Source organism: Choloepus didactylus, chromosome 19 (genome assembly GCF_015220235.1).
Source record: "Choloepus didactylus isolate mChoDid1 chromosome 19, mChoDid1.pri, whole genome shotgun sequence".
In the NCBI taxonomy this organism is placed as follows: domain Eukaryota; kingdom Metazoa; phylum Chordata; class Mammalia; order Pilosa; family Megalonychidae; genus Choloepus; species Choloepus didactylus.
Window position 1 is genome coordinate 1,212,149 of NC_051325.1, and position 23,487 is coordinate 1,235,635.

Consider the following 23,487-nt stretch of genomic DNA (forward strand, 5'->3'; position numbering starts at 1 on the left):
ACCCTAACCTTGAAAGACATTGGAAAGTGTGATGAAGAAAGAAATTAAAAGCCCAGATCAGATCCATGAGTGAAGAAGGTTGTATTATGCTTAAATGATGGGTAGGCTTTACGCAAATGCTAACATCTTGGTAGTAACATGTCCAAATTCCTACTTGTGTGTGGAAGCCCCTTAAAACAAACACTAAAATAATAAAGTCATTTTCCATTGGAGGGCATATTAGAAGAAAATCATATACTTTTATTTTCATTCTTCCTATACTTAATTTAAGCATTATGACATAACTTATTGTAATAAAGTTAAAATGTGAAAAAGAAAGAGAGCAAACAATCCAATGTGAACCCAAGGAATCAGTACCTAGAACCCAGATCCCTTAATTGGCAGTTGCATCGACTGAGAGGCAATAAAGCCCAGTGTCCCCAGTCACATGTCCTATCCTTAAGGCCCCAGGACATGCATTGCAGCCCCATGATTCCAGAAGAAAAACTGGTGTTTCTATTGAGAATCTGTGTCTGGGAGCCCAGAATACTTAACACCTTCTCTAAAGAGACAGAGAAACTCCCTCAATATCTGGATCCTCTGCTAGAATTGAATTGGAACTTGATGCCCCTGACCACACGGGTGCCTTGGACTGCAGACTCACTAGTCTTTTATCCCATCTGAAGCACTTTGTGTACAGTGAAGGTGTTCATGTTTTCATTTATTTCAAAAATTTTCCAGCAGAAAACAGGCAATGTTGACAGTCAGTCAACAAGTGTTCACCATCAGGCTAATTTTTGGTTGATCTTCTCTTGTTCCACAGATGAGACAAGTCAGGGACAAGAAGAAAGCAGGTGATACTTGCAAATTCCTGGTCAGAGACAAGGGCTCACACAAGCTCAAGGTAGTTTCAAAGGATTTAATACTAATGACAGTGACAGTAACATCTAACATGACTGGAATCCTATGAAGCTCACACAACATTACTACTGAAATTCCCAATTTACTTCTTTTCAGCTTGAAGCACACAGGGCTGTGGTCACATATTCAGGGTGAAACAGCAAGGAGGGGATGGAACTGTGCTGTGTGATCTCCACCTGGACTAACTTACAGTATCTCAGATACATTCCCAGGATTCAGTGACACAGGGTCTCACAGGAGCAGCCCTCAGGTGATTTTTCAAGAGTGTGTTACTCTCACACCATGGGATGCTCAAACCCTCTGCAAACCATCCATAGTATAAGTCTATTTCCAAGGTTCTTGCATATTAGTTCACCTTAGGGAGTGGAAAAAATTTCAATGAATTTGAATTCCATAATCATAAGTGTTAGAACTGGACACTTCTAGGATTCCTGGTACATAACACCAATTTCCTGTATATAGGTGGCTGGCCTCCTTCAACTAGCTATCTCTGTTTTAACCCTGAGTTTTTGAATTCCCAAAAATTCTCACTCACTGACAGAGTTCTACATATAATTTTCTTACTGATAAACAATTTGGATAAGAAAAGAAACAGATTAGGAGGCTGTGCATGATTTGTACAAAACTGATTGATTAGCAATCTAAGCATAAATGTCTATGCCTTTTCAAAAATAAACTTATTGATAGGCTTATGTCATCAAATTAAAACTCACAGTTAACCTTGAATATGCATTAGAATGAAGGTGCTTCAATTGGCAGTATATTACTCCAAGTTAGTGATTTACTGAAAGACACTCCTATTCACAGAAAAATGAACACCCAGTTGTCTCGGAATTCACCCTTTTTGCAAACTTAAGCTCTTCCCTCAAAATTTTGGAATAGATAATATACTTTGGAAAAAAGTAAAGTAATGTGTAAATATGTTTTTCTACAATTTTAGGTGAGCCTGGACCTGTGGTGGGTACTAGATATGCAAATACATCCCTGGGAATAGAGGCACATTGAACATATTCCAAAGCCATCCCTGACCTGTGACAAGATCTGGCTCCCTGATCAGCTCACACAGCATAATTCTTGTTTGGCAGAATATGAACCTGGGCTTAGAGAAAGAGGGAACTGGGAGAGGATGAGACAGCCCCAGCTGAACTCTCACAAGGCAGCACCAGAGAAAATCACCTTCCCTCCCCTTTTCAACTTGACACAGAAAGATAACACCTACATGCAAACGACCACGTTTGTCACCTGATGAAATGACTGGGCACATTGACTTCAACTCAGGCTTCTTCTCATTCTGGAAAAAATGTTTTCTGAAAGTCAAAGAAATCACCCATAAGAAAATGAAACACTCATGGTTCTTCTTCTTTCTTGTGGCAGCTCCGAGATGTGAGTGTCTCAGGATTCAGACATGAAGGTAATGAGGATGATGCCTCTGAGCACACGACTCATTTGTTCCCCTTGTCCTCAGGTGTCCATTCTGGAACTGGCCTGGTGAAACCTTCACTGACCCTCTCCCTGATCAGCTTTCTCTGGTTTTTCTTTATCCAGCAATTACTGGAGCTGGATCCACCAGTCTCCAGAAAAGTGGCTGGAGTGTGTTGGTAGGATAACTACTAGTGGAAGAACAAACTATAACCCAACACTTCAGTCACAACTCAGCATCACCAGGGACACCTCCAAGAACAAAATTTATTCACAACCAAGCAGCATGACACCCAAGGACATGGGCACATATTACTGTGCAAGAGACATGGAGAGGGGAAGTCAGGGTGAGCCCAGACACAAATATCCCCTAAGGGCACAGGAGGGTCTGGGCTGCAGGGGGTGCCCTGGACCAGGAGGGGTTGCTCAGGGGCCATCCCCAGCAACAGATGCAGAGAAGGAGGGGCTGGGAGGGGTTTTCTGTCTTTGCCTGTGGTTCCCTCTTCTTGCTTCAGTGCATGGAACTCCCAGAGAACTGCCTTTGCCCCTTTTCTGTGAAGTGCTATATTGTATCCAAGAGTCAAACTCAGAACAGGTTTATGTTTTTATTGTTGCCAAATGAGTATTATAATACAACATGCACACATAATACATAAAATTTTATGTGAAATCTGGTAATTTTTTTCTGTTCTTTATATGAAAGAAAATGTGAATGAAATTTGGGTTTGCCATCACTGTAAAAGTATTCCCCTCAATATAACTCACATATTTTGAGAATGCACAGGGAAAGAATCCCCCCAATCCTCTTGTGGAGCCCCATGTCCTCATGGGAAGAATGTGGAGATGGGAAAGCCTTACACTCCCTATGAGCAGCTTTCAAGGGCCTCAGTTTGATCCCTCCCTCTAATGTTGCACCAGAGATCAGGTCTCTGCTCCTATACTAATGTCCTTATCTATTATGACTCTATTACATAAAATGCCAACATTGTGTCAGACACACAAGTTTTACATATATAATAAAAGATATATATATATATATATAGATAGATAGATATATATATATGTATATGTATAAAGAAACAAGTTCAGATTGCAAAATTTTTAAATCTCATTGACATTCCTGATACAATTGATATTTACTAATTTCATTTCATTGATTTTTTCATGCCTGTACCAGTCATTTGTCACACATTATTTCTCCCTAAAATCATTAAATATTTTTCTATGAATATATCATGTGCACCATTATAATTTTATATGAAGAGGCTAGGTCAACAGAAATACTTTTTTCTTATTCCTAATATTCCCTGCATAACCACAGGCTTCTGAGTCAGAGCTTACCCAAGGGTCCTCAGTGGAAGACAGATATACTCAGATGTGTACTTGTATCTCACATTCCAGCAATCTTCTCCAAACTGCCATAAATAGGCAGGAAAAAAGTATCATCCTCTGTACTGACCACTGGATCCACCATTGCCTAACACCCTTGCCCATATGCACAGTATCATATGAATAATATTTTCAAGCCATGGTTGGTAATTTCCAAAATATGATAGACAGCATCAGGCACTCAGGGCCCTGCTTAACTCACCGGGAGCTCAGATCTCCTTACATAAAGCAAGACTCTCCTCATTTCTCAATTTGCAAGAAAGGATAGGAAAATTTACATACTCATTAAATACTGATGTTTGAGCCTCATCTTGATTCTCTAGGTAGGTGATGCATCCCATGGACATTCCGTTACTGTGACATCTATGCTGACAACACAGTTCATGTCTCCAGGGAGAGACCAGGAATTTTTTCAATTCTGGGTGATATCATTGCTTCTTCCACCCTACACCAGGTATCTATTATACCTGCAATCATCATTAACTTCCAAGCATAGGACAATAGTTAAATGGACAGTGAGAACAAGTATCCTTGGAATAACAGGTATTTTCAGCACTGAGAAAAATGATCACGTGTGATTCCACTGCCAAGGTCATATTCACTTGGAAAACTTTTGAGCCAGAAAAACATGCCAAGTAAGTCTTTTTGGCCTTGCATCCTCTCTGTCATATGACTCTGTTTTCCTTTCCCCCAAGCTGATACCTTGGCACTTCCACAATCAGAAATTTATTTGAATTTTCTGGAAGCTTTTCCAAAGATTGTGAAACTTCATATACATTCACCTCTATAACCAGATTCCTTTATAACTCCACAAATTATTGTCAGTACAGCTTGTGCCAAGGTAATTATGGTCCCCTTCACCATGCTATAGATGGAAGTGGAAGAGTTGTTTTCCTCTTCAATCCTCAGTATGCACCAATATGATTATTCAACATCTTATGGTCTAATGTCCCTGTTTTATGCAGATATAATCTCTGTGGGTTTCCACTTTTTATCTTACCACTTCTCTCTCAGTTTACCATGTTGATGTGATAACTGACAAGTTGGTTCCTAATTTTCTCAATTTCCCCAAATTGTGCCATTGCCTTCAGTCACTTCAGTGCCCAATTTGAGCCCTGCTTACCTTGCCTCACTGCCTCCCCCACTTGTCACTGGCTGGTGATGTACCTTCTACACCCCATGTTCCCCAGACATATCTAGTTGGCCCCTCTCATGCATTTCTCCTCTGGAATCTGGTGCACCTCCCATTATCCCACTTTCCCAAGGATGACTGGCACTGCTTCCCTACACACTTGTCTCCAAGTTAGTGATATATTTTCCATAATCCACCTTCCCTAGGGATTTCAGCCCCTTCTGTTTAACTCATGTTTCCCTACAATAGTGAATTACTCCCATACTCCTACTCCTCCATGAATGTCAATTTCTGCAATTAAAAAACATCCTCATTAGTGTGATGTATGTACCATTTCCCTTTTTCTCCAGGTATGAATGGGGTCACAACTTCATCTGCTTATCACCATGATAGCAATATACACCCCAACTGTGATATTAGAAATATGCTTTCTGCTTCTAATCTACATAATATCATAGGAGGTCAAATCTGCCTCTAAATCATCTCCAGCCTTGAGGTCCACAATAAATGGACTTCTGTTCTTAGTAAAATCTTGTGGTTTAATCATGTCTCCTTCTTGGCTTATGCTGACAATATGCTCATTCAGATATCTGATTTTAAAATCTGTTTAATTATATCACAATTCTTATTCATTATGATTCTTACAGTGTTAATTGAAGAAAAGAACACAGAATGCATAAACAATGAGTAAATTTATGATCTAATTAATAAGATGCTGAGATGTGATCTCCACCATGTCAGTGAATCCAACTGGCATACACTTGGGTATTTACCGTACATAATTTTACTTTGAAACATATGGTATGTGAGTTTCATCCATCAGTGGATGCCCATAATTTATGGACATGGTGACACAACAGCAAGGTCTACATGAAAATATGATGATGGCTTTGCAAGTCTTGGGTGTCTTTCTTGTGATGTGCCCTTCTAGAGGTCTAGAAATACCCCAAGAGACAACCTTTCCAGCCTTCCTGGCTAGAACCATGTCACAAGCCCACCAAGACAAAGTTCCTTGATGGGGTATATGAGATTACATCATTTAGGCTGATAATTTTAAGTATGAACTGATATGATTCAGCTCACCTAAATGTAGTTATTTGAATTATTCTGTGGTATTAAAATCAGATGTCAAGAAGAAAATGTTCTTTAGAAGAACATTGATACCCTTATTCCACCTTTGAAATGGATAGCTACATTACAAGTAAGATATTGTTGATAACCTAACTTTATCCCCATGTTGGTATGTACCAACTCAATGAAAATTTACCAGCTATGAATGTCATTCTTACATATTTTTAACTGGGCTTAGAAGACACCTAGAAAATACATACATGAGGAAATTGAAACCTGTATACATCAGCAAAACATAATTCAAGCCAAATGAGTATTCCCAAGGGACACTATTTTGGTGACTACATGATTTTGTGATTTCTTTTCATAATGTCTCCAACCAGAATCAGTCAATGTAAAGGCTCTGGGAGGGGTGTTGACCTGCCACTGTCACACAGGTGTGAGAAGTCAAGAACAAGAAGAGAGCAGGTGATACTTCTAAATTCATGGTCAGAGACAAGGATTTACAAAAGCCCAATCTAATGTCAAGAGAGATAATATTATTAATGACAGTGAAAGTAACATCTAACATGACTAGAAACCTATGAAATTCACCCTGTTACTACTGAAATTCCCAACTTACTTCTTTTCAGCTGAAGCACAGAAGATCAAGGTCACATATTCCGAGTCACCCTGCAAGATTGGGAAGGAGCTGTCCTGTGATCTCCAACTAAACTAACTTACAGCATTTCAGATATAATTCCAGGACCCAGTGACACAGGGTCTCACAGGAGCAACTCTCAGGTTAGTATTCATGTGGACCTGCTTCCTCCAGGCCATTTTAAGCTCAACCCTTCTTTGAACCACCCAATGTGCAAGTCAATTACCAAGGGTCATGCATATTACTTCTTAGGAGGGAGTGGAAAAATTTCACTGAATCCAAATTCCATAACCCCAATTGTCAAAACTGGACACTCCTAGTAAACCTGAGGGGGTACATGAAGACTCAGTTCCTGTATATAATTGTTTGATCTTCCATTAACTCTCTCTATTTTAACACTTAGGAGGGTTTGACATATTAAAACTTTCCCTCACTGACAGAGCTCAATGTAGTTTCTTACTGACATGCAGTTTGAAAAATAAATGACAGGATTATGGTGCTGTACATGATTTGCACAATACTGAGATTAATTATCCACTTAAGCAGAAATTTCTATGCTGTTTCAGAAATAAATGTAATTAATAGACTTATAATACCAAATTAAACCACAAAATAACTTTGAATGTGCACTGGAATAAAGTTGTTTCAGTTGCCAATATGTACAGCTTTGTTAGTGATTTGCTGAAAGCCATTACAGCTCACAAATAAATGCACCCATTGACTCATAATTCACTCTTCTTCCTACATTTCATTGCTGCCTAAAAGTTTCTTGTAGACAGCATATAGATGGGTCCTGTTTTTTAATCCATTCTGCCAGTCTGTCTTTTTATTGGGGAGTTTAATCCATTTACATTTAGTGTTATTACTGTAAGGGCAGTACTTTCTACTGCCATTTTGCTTTTTGGAATTTATATGCTATATCTTATTTTTTCCTCTCTTTTTACCTTCCCTGATAATCTTCATTTCTGCACTCTTGTCCAACTCTCTCTCTCTCCTGACTTTTCCTATCAGCCTGTAGCACTCCCTTTAGTATTTCTTGTAGTGCTGGTCTCTTATTCACAATCTCTCTCAGTGTCTGTTTGTCTGAAAATGTTTTAATCTCACCCTCATTTTTGAAAGAAAGTTTTGCTGGATATAGGATTCTTGGTTGGCAGTTTTTCTCTTTCAGTGTCTTAAATATATCATGCCACTGTCTTCTTGTCTCCATGGTCTCTGCAGAGAAATCTGTACATAGTCTTGTTGACCTTCCCTTGTATGTAATGGATCACTTTTCTCTTGCTGCTTTCAAAATCCTCTCTTTGTCTTTGACATTGGACAATATGACCAGTAAGTGTCTTGGAGTAGGCCTATTGGGATCTATTCTATTTGAGGTACGTTGTATTTCTTGAATCTCTAACTTTCTGTCTTTTATAAGAGTTGGGAAATTTTCAGTGAATATGTCTTCTATTACTCTTTCTGTCCCTTTTCCCCTCTCTTCTCCTTCTGGGATACCCATAACATGTATATTTGGGCGTTACATGTTGCCACTCAGCTCCCTAAGACCCCGCTCGTATTTTTCCATTTTTTTCATCATCTGTTCTATTGTGTGCATGAATTCAAATTACATGTCTTCTAGTTCACTGATCCTTTCTTCTGCCTCTTCAAATCTACTGTTGTGTCCCTCCATTGTCTTTTTCATCTCCTCCATTGTGGCCTTCATTCCCATGAGTTCTGCCATTTGTTTTTTAAGTTTATGAATTCTTCTTTATGGTCATCCAGTGTCTTCTTTATATCCTTCAGCTCTTTTGCTATATCTTCCTTCATTTCATCAAATTTATTTAGCATTAGTTGCCTGAATTCCTGTGTCGCAGCTGAGCTATCAGTTTGTTCCTTTGGTTGGTGCATATTTTCATGTTTCCAGGTATGGCTTGTTATCTTAAGTTGTCCAGACATCTGATTTTCTTGATTAGTTTATTTTGGGGCTTGTTTTCTGTCTTTTACTTAGTGGTTTTCTTGTTGGTTGGCTTTGTTCTCTGACCTCTGTTATTCAGTTCAACTTAATCTAGACCTCTAACTTAGGTTCTATTTAGTTGATCAGAATTTTTCCCCTCTTGTGTTTTCTGTTTCTTGCTCTGCCACTATGTAACCTTTTTGTGAGTGGGTCTCCTCAGATATGGTCAACCCTAGTCAAATTTTCCCAGTCTAGTGAGGCCCAAGTCTCATTGGAAGGGTATGGAGTTTTCCTGAGAATGAGACCCTCCTATGAGGCCTTTAGAATTTGTGCTTTTCCTCTGCTGTCCAGCATGTGGCCCTTGCCAGCCTGCAGCTCCCCCACCAGTGCAAGGAGGTATGGGGACTTTAGTTCTCTTGGTGACTGTAATCCTGTTGGGGGCATGGCTGACTGAAGCCAAAATCTGAATTTCAGCCCCTTGGGGTCTGAGTTCCCAAAAAGAGGACTGCCAGTTGAGCTGGACCTCCCTCCACTCCCCCAATCCTCAGAACTCCAGTTGTCTCTCAGGGGCACTATTCCCTTCTCCCCTCTCCTCTTTGGGACATCTCCAGCTAGATTCCTCGGTCAGCATGCTTTGCCAATTAAAAACGGTGGTGGAGACCTTCAGTAGTGAATATGGAACTCAAAGACACTGTGGGTACTCCGTCTCCCCCAAAGCCCAGCCTAGTCCCTCAACCTGGGCTTTCTGATAGAAAATAACCACATATATTACTTTTAGAATTAAAAAAAATAGAAAAGAAAAACAAGAAAAAGAAAAAAGGGAAAAAAAAAAGAGTCCCTTTTAAAAGTCTTTCCCCAGCCTGGAAGTTTTGTCAGTGTCAGAATAGAGCATTTAAAGATATGCTTTGGGCTATTGTCTGATAATTACTGCCCAACAGCTTCAGTTCCACCCCTGCCTGGGGCTATTGAAATGCAAAAAGATAAGGGATCAGTGAGAACCCAGATGGGACAAAATGTAGGGGGAAAAAATTGGCTTTTCTGGAGTCTGGGAATGGGTGCCCACATTTACGTGCCCCCACTTCTCAGAGCCCAGCCCTTCTTTAGCACCCCAGCTCCCAAAATTAGTTGATTTGTTAATTATTTCTGCAGTTGAGGCTGAGTTGAGCCCCCCTTCTTACCTTCAACAGATTGCTCTTTTAGGGGTTTTTTTTCCCCTTTCAGAGAGCCGGCAGCAAGACAGTCTGAGAGGTCTGAGTGGGGAGGGGCACCAGACACCTGGTCTGGGGAACTTACAATGTTTGCTGCGATCTCAGCTTTTCCTCCAATTCCAAACTTGCATCCGATGTGTGACTGGTTACAGGAGACCCCGAAAACACTGTTTCATATGGTTCTTGGGTAATTGCCAGCTGCTCTAGGGGAGAGACGAAATTCTGCACCTCACCACTCCACCATCTTGCCCCGCCCATGTATCTCCTGCTTGATTTTTATCTGTACTTTTTTTCTTTTAATTTCAGTCTACTAAATTTCTGTTGACCTGTTTTCAAATACATTGTTTCTGAAAGCTCTGCCAGGTATGCAGAAGACATTATAGAAATCCTTTGTCATATTGCTTTATTATTTATTTCATTTCAATTGGTACTTTCCTACATACTTGTCTATCCATTGGAGTTACTTATCAGGTTCAAATCTTTACCTATCTTTTCCCGTAAAATTTCTAAACCTAATAATCATATATTTGAAGCTTCTTGTTCAATTTTATCATTATGACAACCTTTTCATATATGAATCATACTCTTATAATTAGCCAAAGAGTGTAATTTCTTGCTCTTGTTTATGCCTTGTATTTTGTTGTTATTGCATATAAGAAGTGGAGTATAGAATAGTATTTGTGGAAATCTATTTTGTTTATTTGTGGATTTATTTTAATTTTTTGTCTTACATATGAGCACACACTTCATTTCCAAGATCTTTCTTATGAATGTTTCTGTTAATCTATTCAGTCATATATTTGAAGTTTTTGATGCCATGGATGCCAGTATTGAAGCCAGATTTTGGTATAGGCACCAGAGACTTCAGATTCCTCTTACCATAAGTGGATCCTGTCCTCCTGCTTAGCTTTGGGACTTAAGCTTCTTGGTTCTTTTCCTGATGGTGGTGACAGGGTTAGGGGGCATTTTTGCTCTAATAAGAGACTTATGTTTGTATAGGAATTTTGACAGTAAATTGGACAAGAGGAACCAGTCTTCTTGTCTCTTGCCCAGAAGCAAGGATGGGCCTCCCCATCAAACCTGACCCTGCCCCACATGGAATATTGTATTGTTTTCCCATATATTCCCTCCTGGGATGCAGTGACCATTTCACAGTTCAATGTGATGCTAGTATTGCTGAACTTCCCTAGATATTAAGGCCTTTATTCTTCAGGGAATAAGGAGGGTAATAAGGTTTACATGTTAGATTCTGTTTCTGTAACAGATTCTTCTGGTTTCCAGTATGTGAATAGGATAAAGTTCTGACACTTTCACCCTGGTTCCTAAGCAGCTAGTGGAAGTAGGTTTGGGTCATTTCAGCAGTGGCCTTGTTACTCTCCTGTGACAGCAGCAAAGGATGTTGTGGGAGCCTTACTGGAATCATAGACTGCAAGATGGTGGGAATGTGCTAAGAATGTGCCACTTGGGAGCTTCTCACTTTAATGATATCTGCACACTTGACATTTAGGAATTCTTTATTTCTCATTTAATCTCCCACAAGATTAGCTAGCACTCTGTGCCATTTTTCCCAGGTAAGTTAACATTAGGGTCTCATTTCTCCCTTCAGTCACCTACTTGTATTGAATTTCCAACATTATGTTTGTTCTATCACTTCAGTTTTATGAGGTGTTGACAAAAACTTGTAAAGTTGCAGTTATTCCATTTTCCTTATTATGTTGTTATTGCATTTGATCTGAGAAACATAGCAAATACTTCCACAGGTTTGTGTATCTCCAAGATGAGTAAAAGCCTTCTATACTATAGTTCAAAATTGCAAACATCCCCAATAATTATTGACAAGTAAATTGGTAAACATATTGTGGTATATGCATTTAGAAATTCTACTCAACATTAAAATCAGTAAATGCTTGATATAAACAAAACATGAATGTATCAATTGCAGTGATATCTTTCCATGTTTGAATTCCAGAAAGCACAGCTCTAAAAATCTCACTTGTTATACCCATCTATGCCCTGTATTTATTATTAAATTATTATTATTATATCCAGAGTTGAGGAGCTCAGTCTCAAACACAGGACCCACCCTTACCAGATACAAGCTCTTTGTCATATCACACATTATGTGATGCCTCTGTGTATGCATTTAATTGTAAAATTAATATCAAAGCTTTCTTTACATGTTCTCATCATATATTTAAAATGATATAAAATAATGGGAGTTAATTTTCCAACCCAGCACAATCAAATAATGAGAATTCATAAGTTCCTGAATGGCACCCATCTCCCCTAGGACACCCACAGCTTCTTTGAGCACAGCCATTCTGCAGGACTCCCACCCCAGATTCTGCTATATAGGAGGAGGACAAGCAAGTAGGGAAGCACCATCTGTTTATGGAAACCAGCCTAGTCCCAACCCTGCAGCTCTTGGAGACAATCACAAATCCCAGAATACCCATTTGTTAAAATCCTGAGATTGGGACTGAATAGAGAAGATTAAAACATGTAATGAGCATGCATAAATTGTTCATGATGATTAGATTAAAGGGACTTAAAACTACATTTATATACCACTACTCTCTTTCATCTAGAACATTTATCTAATTTTTAATATCCAAAATTGGTGAGCATGTTGAGAAACTTGAACTCTTTTGTATTTCAGACACTGAATACATATATAATCATGAACTAAGATGATGGGTGCCAAGTATTTAGTCCAGCAAAATTACATAATAAGAATTCACATTTCAACAAATGCTACCATTACTACATTTGTTCCTCTGGTCACACATGTCTGCTCTGGTCATTGTCTTCTCTGAAGACCACCAAGCATATAACTTGCTGCATGGAATGAGAAAATGCAACTTGGGAACCTCCCTCTGCTGGTGAAAATCATCCCAGTTCTTATCATGTGGCTCAGAGAACCTCCAGTCTAGGAATTTCCAGATGTTCCCTTAGTGACTTAATATGAACACAAATGGGAGTTTGTGCTGAGCTGGGCTTTCCTGATGGCTGTTTTAAAAGATCATTTTCTGGAGAACACATTATATTAAATATGTTGTTTCAATTGGATATGACTGAGTAAACAATTGGATATATGCAATAATTTTCCTGCTCAGAGTATCTGTTGCTTGCAGGTATTCAGAGGGAGGTGAAATTGGTGGAAGCTGGGTGGAATTTTGTACAGATTGGGGGGACTCTTACCCTCTCCTGGGCAGTAACTGGATTCAAATTCAGTAAATACTGAATGGACTTGGCCCTCCGGGCTCCAGGACAATGGTTGGAGATTCTGAAACAGATGGGGGTACAAGTGGTTTGCAAATTGCATGAAGTGCTGTTTCACCATTTATGGAGACAAGAAGGGTTTTTATCTGTTAATAGGCAAAATTATAACTGAAATCACAGTTATGAATCATGTATGAAATACACAGTGAACAAGAGTAATTGGGAACTCAGATTCAAGGCTCCCCTCCTGGGAGTTGGGAGTTGACTGGTCTGCAGGGGGTGCTCAGGTCCCACTGAGCACAGGGTCCAGCCCCAGGGAAAGGTGCAGATGTGAGGCTGAGGGCTGGTTTCCTGTCAGTTTTTAGGGCTTCCTCTCCAAATTAAAGTTTCACCCTTGGGATGATCTAGATTTTTTCTGTGTCTTCTACTGAAGACCCCAAATGGAACATTTTTTTCCCTATAATAAGAGGAAATGTTCACATTTTTTAACTGTAGACTCCCCAACATAATTTGACCTATGTCTTCACTTTTGGGGGAATATATCCACTAAAGTGGTTAGAAAACAGGGCACAAAAATAAATTTCTCTGTTTTGGAAATTCTATTTGTTTAGCATTCTCTACTGTTTGGCCTGTTCTGAGAGAATAAGGGCATTTTGCATTTCCTTCTGAAATAAACTTCTCTTTTTCTCAATCAGATTGCCCTCTTGGTATTGTCATGGAAATCCTTGTTGAAGAAGCCATCTACGTTAGAGTAATTTAGGATATAAGAACTTTCATACTTACACACCAACTTCCAGGCCAACTACATATTATCCTCTAATGGAAATGATGTAATATTAAATTAAGAATAAATTCATCACAAACTGCAACTGGATAAACTCTCTGAATATCTCTCCATTTCCTTGTCCCTGGGACAATGAGGGCTTAAACCTCAAGCTCAACTCAGAAAATTTTCATGCCCAGGTGACTTCTGGAACCCATGATGGTTGACCTCATCACTGTGGGTGACCAAGGGGCATCAGCCCATCTGGACAATGCTTGGGGTGATGAGACATATGGAACTGGAAAAGAGGGGTCCGGGGCTGCCTCAGGTATGTTGTGGATAGTAGGTCCCATCTTGTCTTATTTTTAAATTTTAAAGAATGAGAATGAAAACTGATGAACTCAATATATTGAGGGTAGGTACCAAAATCCCAAGTAGATTCCTTTATGGAGATATCTTTGCTTACAACACAGCACCAGTCTTCATGATCAGATCCATGTTTCTTGAATTCTGTGTGACATCATTCCTTCTACACCCTACAAGAGATGCCTCATAGAACTGCAATTATCAGTAACTTCCAATCATAGCACAACTCTTAAGTGAAAAATGAGGACCCATTCACACTGGAATAGCAGTTATTTCCAGCATGGAAAAACTGGTCACATGTAATTCCATTGCCAAGTTTCTATTCTCTTTGAAACTTCTGAGACAGCACACCATTCTTTTTGATCCTGAATGTTCTTTCTTATACTACTGTAAAGCTGCCACCCTGTGCTCTTTCACCATAATAAGTTTATTTTAACTTTCAGGAGACTGTTTCAATAAATGTAAGTCTTCAAAACCTTCACCTCAAGGAGAATTTAAGATGGCAGCTAGAAGAGACAGGGCAAAAAAACACCTCCATGAAAAGTACTAGATAAAAGCCAGAAAGTGACCCAGAATACCAGTTCCAGCAATGCACCAGCTGGACAAGGTCTGTTGATTCCACAGGAACCATGCACTTGGTGAAACCAGGAGTCAGTGTTCTTAAATATTAAGGCAATGAATATCCAGCAGCCATGCTGCAGTGTGGTGAAACTGAGGGTTAGGATTTGGAGGTGGACTAGTTCTTCTTTAAAAACTGAAAAGCAGCTGCAGATTCAACAGCAAGAACCACACAGTGAAGAATGCCAGGAGTGTGCTGTGTGAATGCCTCAATATCTGTCATGGAAGATAGCCTTTTGCATACTTGCCACTAATTTTCTCAGTGTGGGGAAGACAGAGGTGAGCCAAAAGGGGAAAAATAACCATGCCCTTTGCAGCCATCTTCCAGGCAGGCTGGGAACACTCCTGCCCGGTGACAGAGCCACAGCTCAGAGCCATGCCAAAAAACTCAGTGTGACAGGAAGTGTTTCCAGTAACATGTACACACCATGATATCAGGCATGGACAATAGCCTTTTGTGTACCTGCAGCTAATTGTCCCAGAGCTGGGAAGGCAGAGCTATGTGAAAAGGGGGAAATTTGCATGACCCATTCATCCATCCTTTCAGCAGGCTGGGAATGGTCCTACACAGCCTGGCAGCCCAGAACATCCCTTGAGGAATGGCATGCACTTGTGATGTTGCCCACCTTCCCCTCAGTAGAGGCCATAGAAAGGGCATGGTTTGGAAGAGGTAACCACTCAGTAATCCCAGGGACCATATGCCAATACCAAAGACTTGTGTGTCAGTGGCAGAGACAATCTGTGATTAGACTGAAATGAAGGTTTAGACTCTTGCAACAGCCTTCAATCTCCAAGAACACATTGGAGGTTTGATTGTTAAAGCTGCCCACCCTCCCTAACTGCTCAGACACACACCCCACATTCAGGGCAGACAGCAACAAGAACACACCCAAACTTGGTGCACCAATTGTATCCCACAAGAATCAGACACCCACATAACACAAAGACAAAGTTGGGGAGAACTGACTTGAGGGTAATAGGTGACTCACGGATGCCATCTGCTGGTTAGTTACAGAATGTGTATGCCAAAAAAGCTGTAGCTCTGACAAATTAGAGATTTGTCTTTGGATAATCCTACATATCCTAAAAGAACCCTATCAAGTAAAGCAAATGCCAAAAGGCCAAAAACAACTGAAAATTTAAAAGCATATGATAAAAACAGATGTTATGGATTACCCAAACCCAAACACCCAAATCAAAGGGTCAGAGGAGACACAGTACTTGGAGAAGTTAATCAAAGAACTAAAGACAATGAGAATATGGCATAGGGTATAAAGGACATGAAGAAGAACCTTCAAGAGCATAAAGAAGAAATTGTAAGAATAAATAAAAAATAGATGATATTATAGTAATAAAAGAAACTGTTGACCAAATTAAAAAGATTCTGGATACTCACAGTACAAGATTAGTGGAAGCTGAACAATGAGTCAGCAATCTTGAGGACCACAGAATAGAAAATGAAAGAACAAAAGAAAGAATGTTGAAAAAATAAAAAAAATAAAAATGTACCACAAGTATATGGTAGATAAAATAAAACATCCAAATATAAGACTCCTTGGTGTCCCAGAAGGGGGAGAGAAGGATAAAGGTCTAGATAATGTATTCAAAGAAACTGTTGGGAGAAACTTCCCAAACCTCTTACACAATATAAACACACAAAGCATAAATGCTCAGTGAACTCCAAGTAGTATTAATCCAAATAAACCTACTCCAAGAAATATTCTGATCAGAATGTCAAATACTGAAGAGAAATCACAAGTTCTGAAAGCAGCAAGAGAAAAGCAATTCAGCACATACAAAGGAAATGATGTAAGACCAAGTAGTGACTGCTCAGTGGCCACCATGGAGGTGAGAAGACAGAGGCATGATGTATTTAAAATTCTCAGAGAGAAAAATTTCCAAACAAGAATACTTTATCCAGCAAAGCTCTCCTTCAAATTTTAGGGAGAGTTTAAATTTTTCACTAACAAATGCTGAGAGATTTTGCTAAAAAAATTCCTGCCTTACTTCAGCTACTTAAGGGAACCTTACCAATAGAGAAACAAAGAAAGGAGAGAGAGAGATGGGGAAAGGTTCATGTTAAACAACCTTTAGTATGAAGAATCTCTTCATAATAAAGAGAATCAAATTGGTTCATTAAAAGACGTTAAGAGAGGGAAAATATATCTGAAAAATATAAACCAAAGGATAGGATGGATGATTCAAGAAATGTCTTCACAGTAATAACATTGAATGTAAATTGATTAAACTCCCCAATTAAAGGATATAGATTGGCAGAATGGATAAAAATATAAACCATCACTATCTTGCATACAAGAGACTCATCTTAGACACAGGGACAGAAAGAAATTGAAAATGAAAGGATGGAAAAATAATTCATGCAAGCTACAGCCAAAAGAAAGCAGGAGTAGCAATATTAATCTCAGATAAAATAGACCTTAAATGCAAGGAGGTTCTGAGAGACAAAGAAGGCCACTACATATTAATAAAAGGGGCAATTCAACAAGAAGTATTAACAATCATAAATGTTTATGCACCCAATCATTGGGCCACAAAATACATGAGACAAACACTGGCAAAACTAAAGGTTGCAATGGATATTTCCACAATAATTGTGGGAGACTTCAACACATCACTCTCTCCTATAGATAGATCAACCAGACAGAAGACCAATAAGGAAACTGAAAAACTAAACAACCTGATACGTGAATTTGATTTAACAGACATATATAAACATCACATCCCAAATCACCAGGATTCACAGTTTTCTCTAGTGATTATGGAACTTTCTCCAAAATAGAACATATCCTGGGACATAAAAAAGCTCCAATATATTCAAGAAAAAGAAAAAAAAAAAAAACTTCCACCTTGATTCTCAGATTCCTTCCTATCCCCCCAAATTATCATCAGTCTAGCTTATTCCTATGTAATTATGTACCACTTTCCCATGTTCCATAAGGAAGTGTAAGAGTTCTTTTCCACATTTATCCTCATTGTTGCATGAAAATGTCTATTAAATAACCTCTTAGAGACTAGTATCTATTCTTGACTGTGCCATGCAGATATTATCTCTGTGCATATCCAATTTTATCTCACTACTCCTCTCGCATGTTACCCTGATGATGTGGTAACTAATATGTTGGCTCTTAATTTTCTCCATTATCTCCAAATTGTGCCCTTGCCTTTGGCCAGTTCAGTGCCCAGTGTGAGTCCTCCTCAACTTGCCTCACTGCCTCCACAACTTGTCCCTAGCTGGTGATGTACCTCAACACCCCATGTTCTCCAGACATATCTAGTTATAACTTCTCATGCTTTATCCTCTTGGCACTGGTGCACATCCCATTCCCCCACTTTCCCAAGGGTGACTGGCCTGCTGCCCAACATATTTGACTCTATGTTAGTTTATATTTCCCAAATCCATCTTCCCTAGGGATTTCATGCCCTGCTGCCTCACTCACATGTCTCTACATTAGTAGTATACCTCCCACACTCCTTCTCCATTATTGTCAAGTTCTGTCTCTTCACAAATTATCCTCATTATTGGATGTAACTCCCATTTTCTTTATTCTCCAGGTACATATGGGACAACTGCCTCACCAACTTAAAATCATGATAGTGATGTACATCCCATCCCTCTTCTTACTGAGATACAAATATGATTTCTGCTTCTAACCCATGTGATATTAGAACAGTTCAATTCTGCAAGTAAATCAATTCCAGCCCTGATGCTCTCAAGAAGAGGACTTCCATTCTGAGCTCAATCTTGTGATTTAACCACATCTCCTTTCTGTCCTATGCTGACCATACACTCACTGAGACATTTTATTTTAAAATCTGTTTAATAATATCTTAATGTTTATTCATTCACATGTATGATCCTAAGTAAAGGAAAGAGAACACAGACTGCCTGAAAAAGGAGAAATTTCTGGTGTAATTAATGTGAACCTGAGATGTAAGGACCACCAGGTTGGTTAATCCAACCAGACACACACTTGGGAATCTACCCTTCAAAATTTTGAACTATTATTTTTATGGCATGTCAGCTTCATCCTCCTGTTGATGCCTGCCATTTATGGACATGGTGACAGCATCCCAATAATGGGATTGGCAGGGATAGCCATTCTTCTGAATTGTTCTTCTAGAGGTCTGGGAATGCCCCAAGAGGAAATCTCTGCAGCCTGCCTATCTAGAACCATGTCACAGTCCCACAGAGGCACAGATCCCTGATGTCAGAAAATAAGATTGCTTCAATTAGACTGATTATTTTAGCATATGTACTGACATGAATCAGAGTCTATGTGTCTAGTTATTTGAAGTATTCTTTGGTTTTTTAATCAGTGGACAATAAGAAAATGATTCTGTTTAGAACAATAATGATACCTATTTCATCCTCTTCCTCCACCTTAGAAACTGACATTTACATTATCAGTGAACAGTTTGTGATAACAAAAACTTTAGTATCCAGACATCCGAATGTACCAATTGAATGAAAATTGGTCAGGTATGTATGTATTATTTATCTTCTTCAGAACTCTGGTTCAGAAGTTTTAAACCTATTAATCACTTATTTTAAATTTCCTGTTCAAATTTTTCATTCTGTCTTTGTCACATAGGAATCTTACTCTAATACTTAGCCAAAGACTGTATTTTATTGCTCTTAGTTTGACCTGTATTTGGTAATTACTGAACATTAGAAATGCAGTATAGGGCAGTATTTATGGAAATACATCATTTGTTTATTTATTTATTTTACTTTTTTTGCTGTGGAGTTGATCACCCACTTCCACTGCAAGACATTTGTAGTGGATGTTTGTGTGAATCTAGTCTGGCCTGAAATTTAAGTTTTTTGATGCCATGGATAGCAGAACTGAAGATTGATTTTGTTATAGTCACCAGAGACTTCAGATTCCTATACTAATTCATGTTATTTTCTCTCTGCTTAGCTTTGTACATTTTGCTTCTTGGTTGTTTTCCTGATTGTGGGGGTAGCATTAAAGGACATTGTTGCTCTTCTAAGAGACTTAAACTTGTACAGGAATTTTGACACTAAGCTGGACAAGAGGAAGTGTTCCTGTTTCTTGTCCAGAGGACACTCTGGGCCTCCCCCTTTTTCTCGACCCTTCCCCACAGGGAATAGGGTACTCTTTTCCCATCTGTTCCCTCCAGGGATTCAATGGTCATTCACCAGTTCCCTCAGCTTCCAGTTTTGAGGACTTACCCTGCAGATTAAGGCCTTTAGTCCTCAGGGAGGAAAGGGAGATAGGGTTGAATTGGTGGAATATGTTTCTCTACCAGTTTCTATCAGATTCCACAATGTGCATAGGATAAAGATCTGATAACATTCACTCTTGTTCCTAGAGAGTTAGAGGAGGTTTTATTTGGTAATTTAGACAGTGACAATATTCCTATCACCTGACAGCAGCCCAGGATTATGGTGGAGCTTCTACTGTAATCATGGACTGCCAGAAGTTGTGAATGGCCTGGGAATGTCCTGGTTATCTGGGAGATTCTCACTCTAATTACTTCTGCACAGTTGGCATTCAGCAATTGCATATTACTCATTCAATCTGCTTCCTAGTTTAATTATCACTCTGTGCCATCTGTCCCATGTAAGCTAATGTATATTTCTAGTTTCTCCCTACAGTCACCCACTATTGTCCAATTCTCAACATTGTTTTCTGTCTTCTGACTTCAGTTCTCTGAGAAGTTGGCAAAAATTTGTAAAATTCCATTTACTCCAGTTTTCTTGTTAGGCTCTCCTTACATTTGATCTATGAAATAGAGGAAAAATTTTCACCAGTCTATCTCAAAGCTAAGTAATGTCCTTCTATAGTATATTTCAAAACTGTGACTATCCCAAATAATTATCATCAAGTAAATAGGTAATGATAGTGGGGTATAGGCATATAAGAATGCTACTCACCATTCCAATCAATAAATGATTGATGTGCACAAATTATGCATGCTTTCCCAAATATTTTTCTTAGTGAAGGAAACTAAATAAATACAAGTATATATTTCATAATTGCATTCCTATAAGATATTAGAAGAAATCTAAAGTAAAATGAATAATTTCAGGGGTCACTTGGGACATGGTGGAATGTGTAAATACAGAGGAACAACAGGATAATTTTGTGGTGATTGATTTCCTAACTATCCTCTTTTCAGTGATCATTGCCTTAGTGTGCACATTTATCATTATTTAGCAATTTTTACACTTTGAATAATGTGCAATGTTTCATATAGTTACATGCCATAGAAACTATTGTTAAAATACACAAATGGAAATGTTAGTAGGAAAAGACAGATAAAAAGAAAGATAATGAAATGTGGAGTCTCAGAAACAACTGAAAATTCATCTGTCTGGAAATTTGTCTTCCTATACTCTGTGTGTAAGCATGGATTGCAATTGTACCTTGCCCTGTTCTAATTCCAAGAAACACAACCCTAAAAATTTAACTTCTCATGTCCATCTGTGCCCTGCATTTACTTCAGGGGAGCACTGGTGTTCAGAGATGAGGAGCTCAATATCCAGACTCTGCAGCTCATTGTTACTACATGAGACCTTTGGTGTATCACACATCACTCTATGCCTGTTTGTATGCATTTAGATCTGTAAAATTAACATTGACACTTTCCTTACATGTTCTCTATATATACTTAAAAAAGAAATAAGATAATGGGAGTTAAGCATCCAGTACAGAACAATCAAACAATGATAATTCATAAGTTCCTGAATGACACCCATCTCCCACAGGTTACACACAGTAACTCTAGACATATTCTGAAGGGCTCCAATCCCAGAATCTGCTATATAGGAGGAGGGTATGCAAGTAGGCCTCCACTCTCTGTGTATAACAACCAGCTGAACCCCAACCCTGCAGCATTTGGAGGTATTCCCATCCTGGTATTGGGACTGAAGAGAGAAGATACAGATGTGTAACAAGTATGCTTCAATTGCTCATGATTATTACATTAAAGGAACATAAATTACAACTTTATACCACTTCTCTCCCTCATCTAGAACTTTTATTACCTAATATTTAATATAAAAACTTTGGGGTAGGCATGTGAAACTTAAACTCTTATGTATTTTAGACACTGGATACATATATACTAATGAACACAGAGGATGGGTGCCAAACCTTTAGTAAAGCAAAATCACATAATAATTCACATTTCCACTAATGCTACCTTTACAATATTTGTCCTTCTGATCACTCACGTCTGCTCTGGATATTTTCATTTCTGAAGATCAGGTACCATAAAACTTGCTGTATGAAATGAGAAAATGAAATCTGATGCCCTCCCTCTGCTGGTGGAAATCATCCCAGCACATTCTCTGCACCTATGAGAGAGGAACTCCAGCCCAAGAATTTTCAGGTATTCCTTTAGTGAATTAGTATGAACACAATTAAGGAGATTGTGCTGAGCTGGGATTTCCTGATGACTGTTTGAAAAGATCATCTTATAGAGAACACACAATATTAAATATGTTCCTTCAATTGTATACAAGTGAGAGAAATATTGGATAAATACAATAATTTTCCTGACCAGTATACCTTTGTGCTTTCCAGCATCCAGAGGGAGGTGCAGTTGATGGGATCTGGGGGAGATTTAGTACAGCTTTGGTGAGTCTTTCACACTCTCATGAGCAGTCCCTGGATCCAACTTCAGGAATATTGAATGGACGAGGTGTTCCAGGCTTCAGTAAAAGAACTGAAAATTTTAAGACATATGCAGGTACTAAGAGGTACACAGCTTCTGTGAAGTCTCTGTTCATCATTTCTGGAGAACAGAGAAGAAAGGTTGTATCTGTAGATAGTCAAACTTATAACTGTATTAATAGTAATGTAGAATTCAATGAAATACAGAGTGAAAAAAGGTCATTGGGAACTCAGACTCAAGCCTTCACTCAAGGGTTTGGGAGGTGGCTGGTCTGCAGGGGGCACTCAGGACCCACTGAGCACAACCTACAAGGGAAGATTGTGTCTGGTTCACACTGCATTCATCTTTCTGGGTGTCTCCTACACACAGTAATCCTCATCCATGTTCTGGGTTGTCATGGAGTTTTGTTTCAGAGACTTCTTTCTTGGATATGGCACAGGTGATGTATATGTAGCCTTTGATAATAGGGCACAGTTTTTATTCCATGATGATCCACTGTAACAACCAGGTCCTATCCATTGCAGCATATTCAAAATGACATTCTCCAAAATGTCTATGTCAGCTCCCAATGGCTGTCTTCAAAATGTCTGTCTCAGCTGCAGGAGTGAGCTCCTTTTGTCTGAGATTTTATATGGCTCCAGTTGAATAATCAAGGCCCATGCTCATTGAGCAGTGTCACACCTCTATGGAAATTATTTAATCAGTTATCACCTACAGTTGGGTGGATCAGAACTCCATGGAAACAACTCAATCCAATATTCCAACTTAATCAACATTAATATGTCTGTACCCACAAGATTTCATTGAAGTAAATGGAGTTTGGGGGACATAATTCATCCAAACCAGCACAACTCACATACAGAATATGATCTCAACTTTACATTATATCCACAAAAAAGGTGAGAAACCAGTGCAGAAAATTGAGTCATTTTGGGATTTCTCTATTTTGGGAACTCTTTTTGTTTAGAATTCTCTTCTATTTGGCCTTCTATGAAAGAATAAGAACATTTTCCTTTTTCTTCTGAAATAATTTTTTTTTTTTTCTCAAGGACATTGCCCACAAGGTGTTGTCATGGAAACCCTAATCCACAAAGCCATCTATGTTAGGTTATCTATGTTAGGTTAATCTCATCCTTATACACTCACTTCCAGTCAAATTAA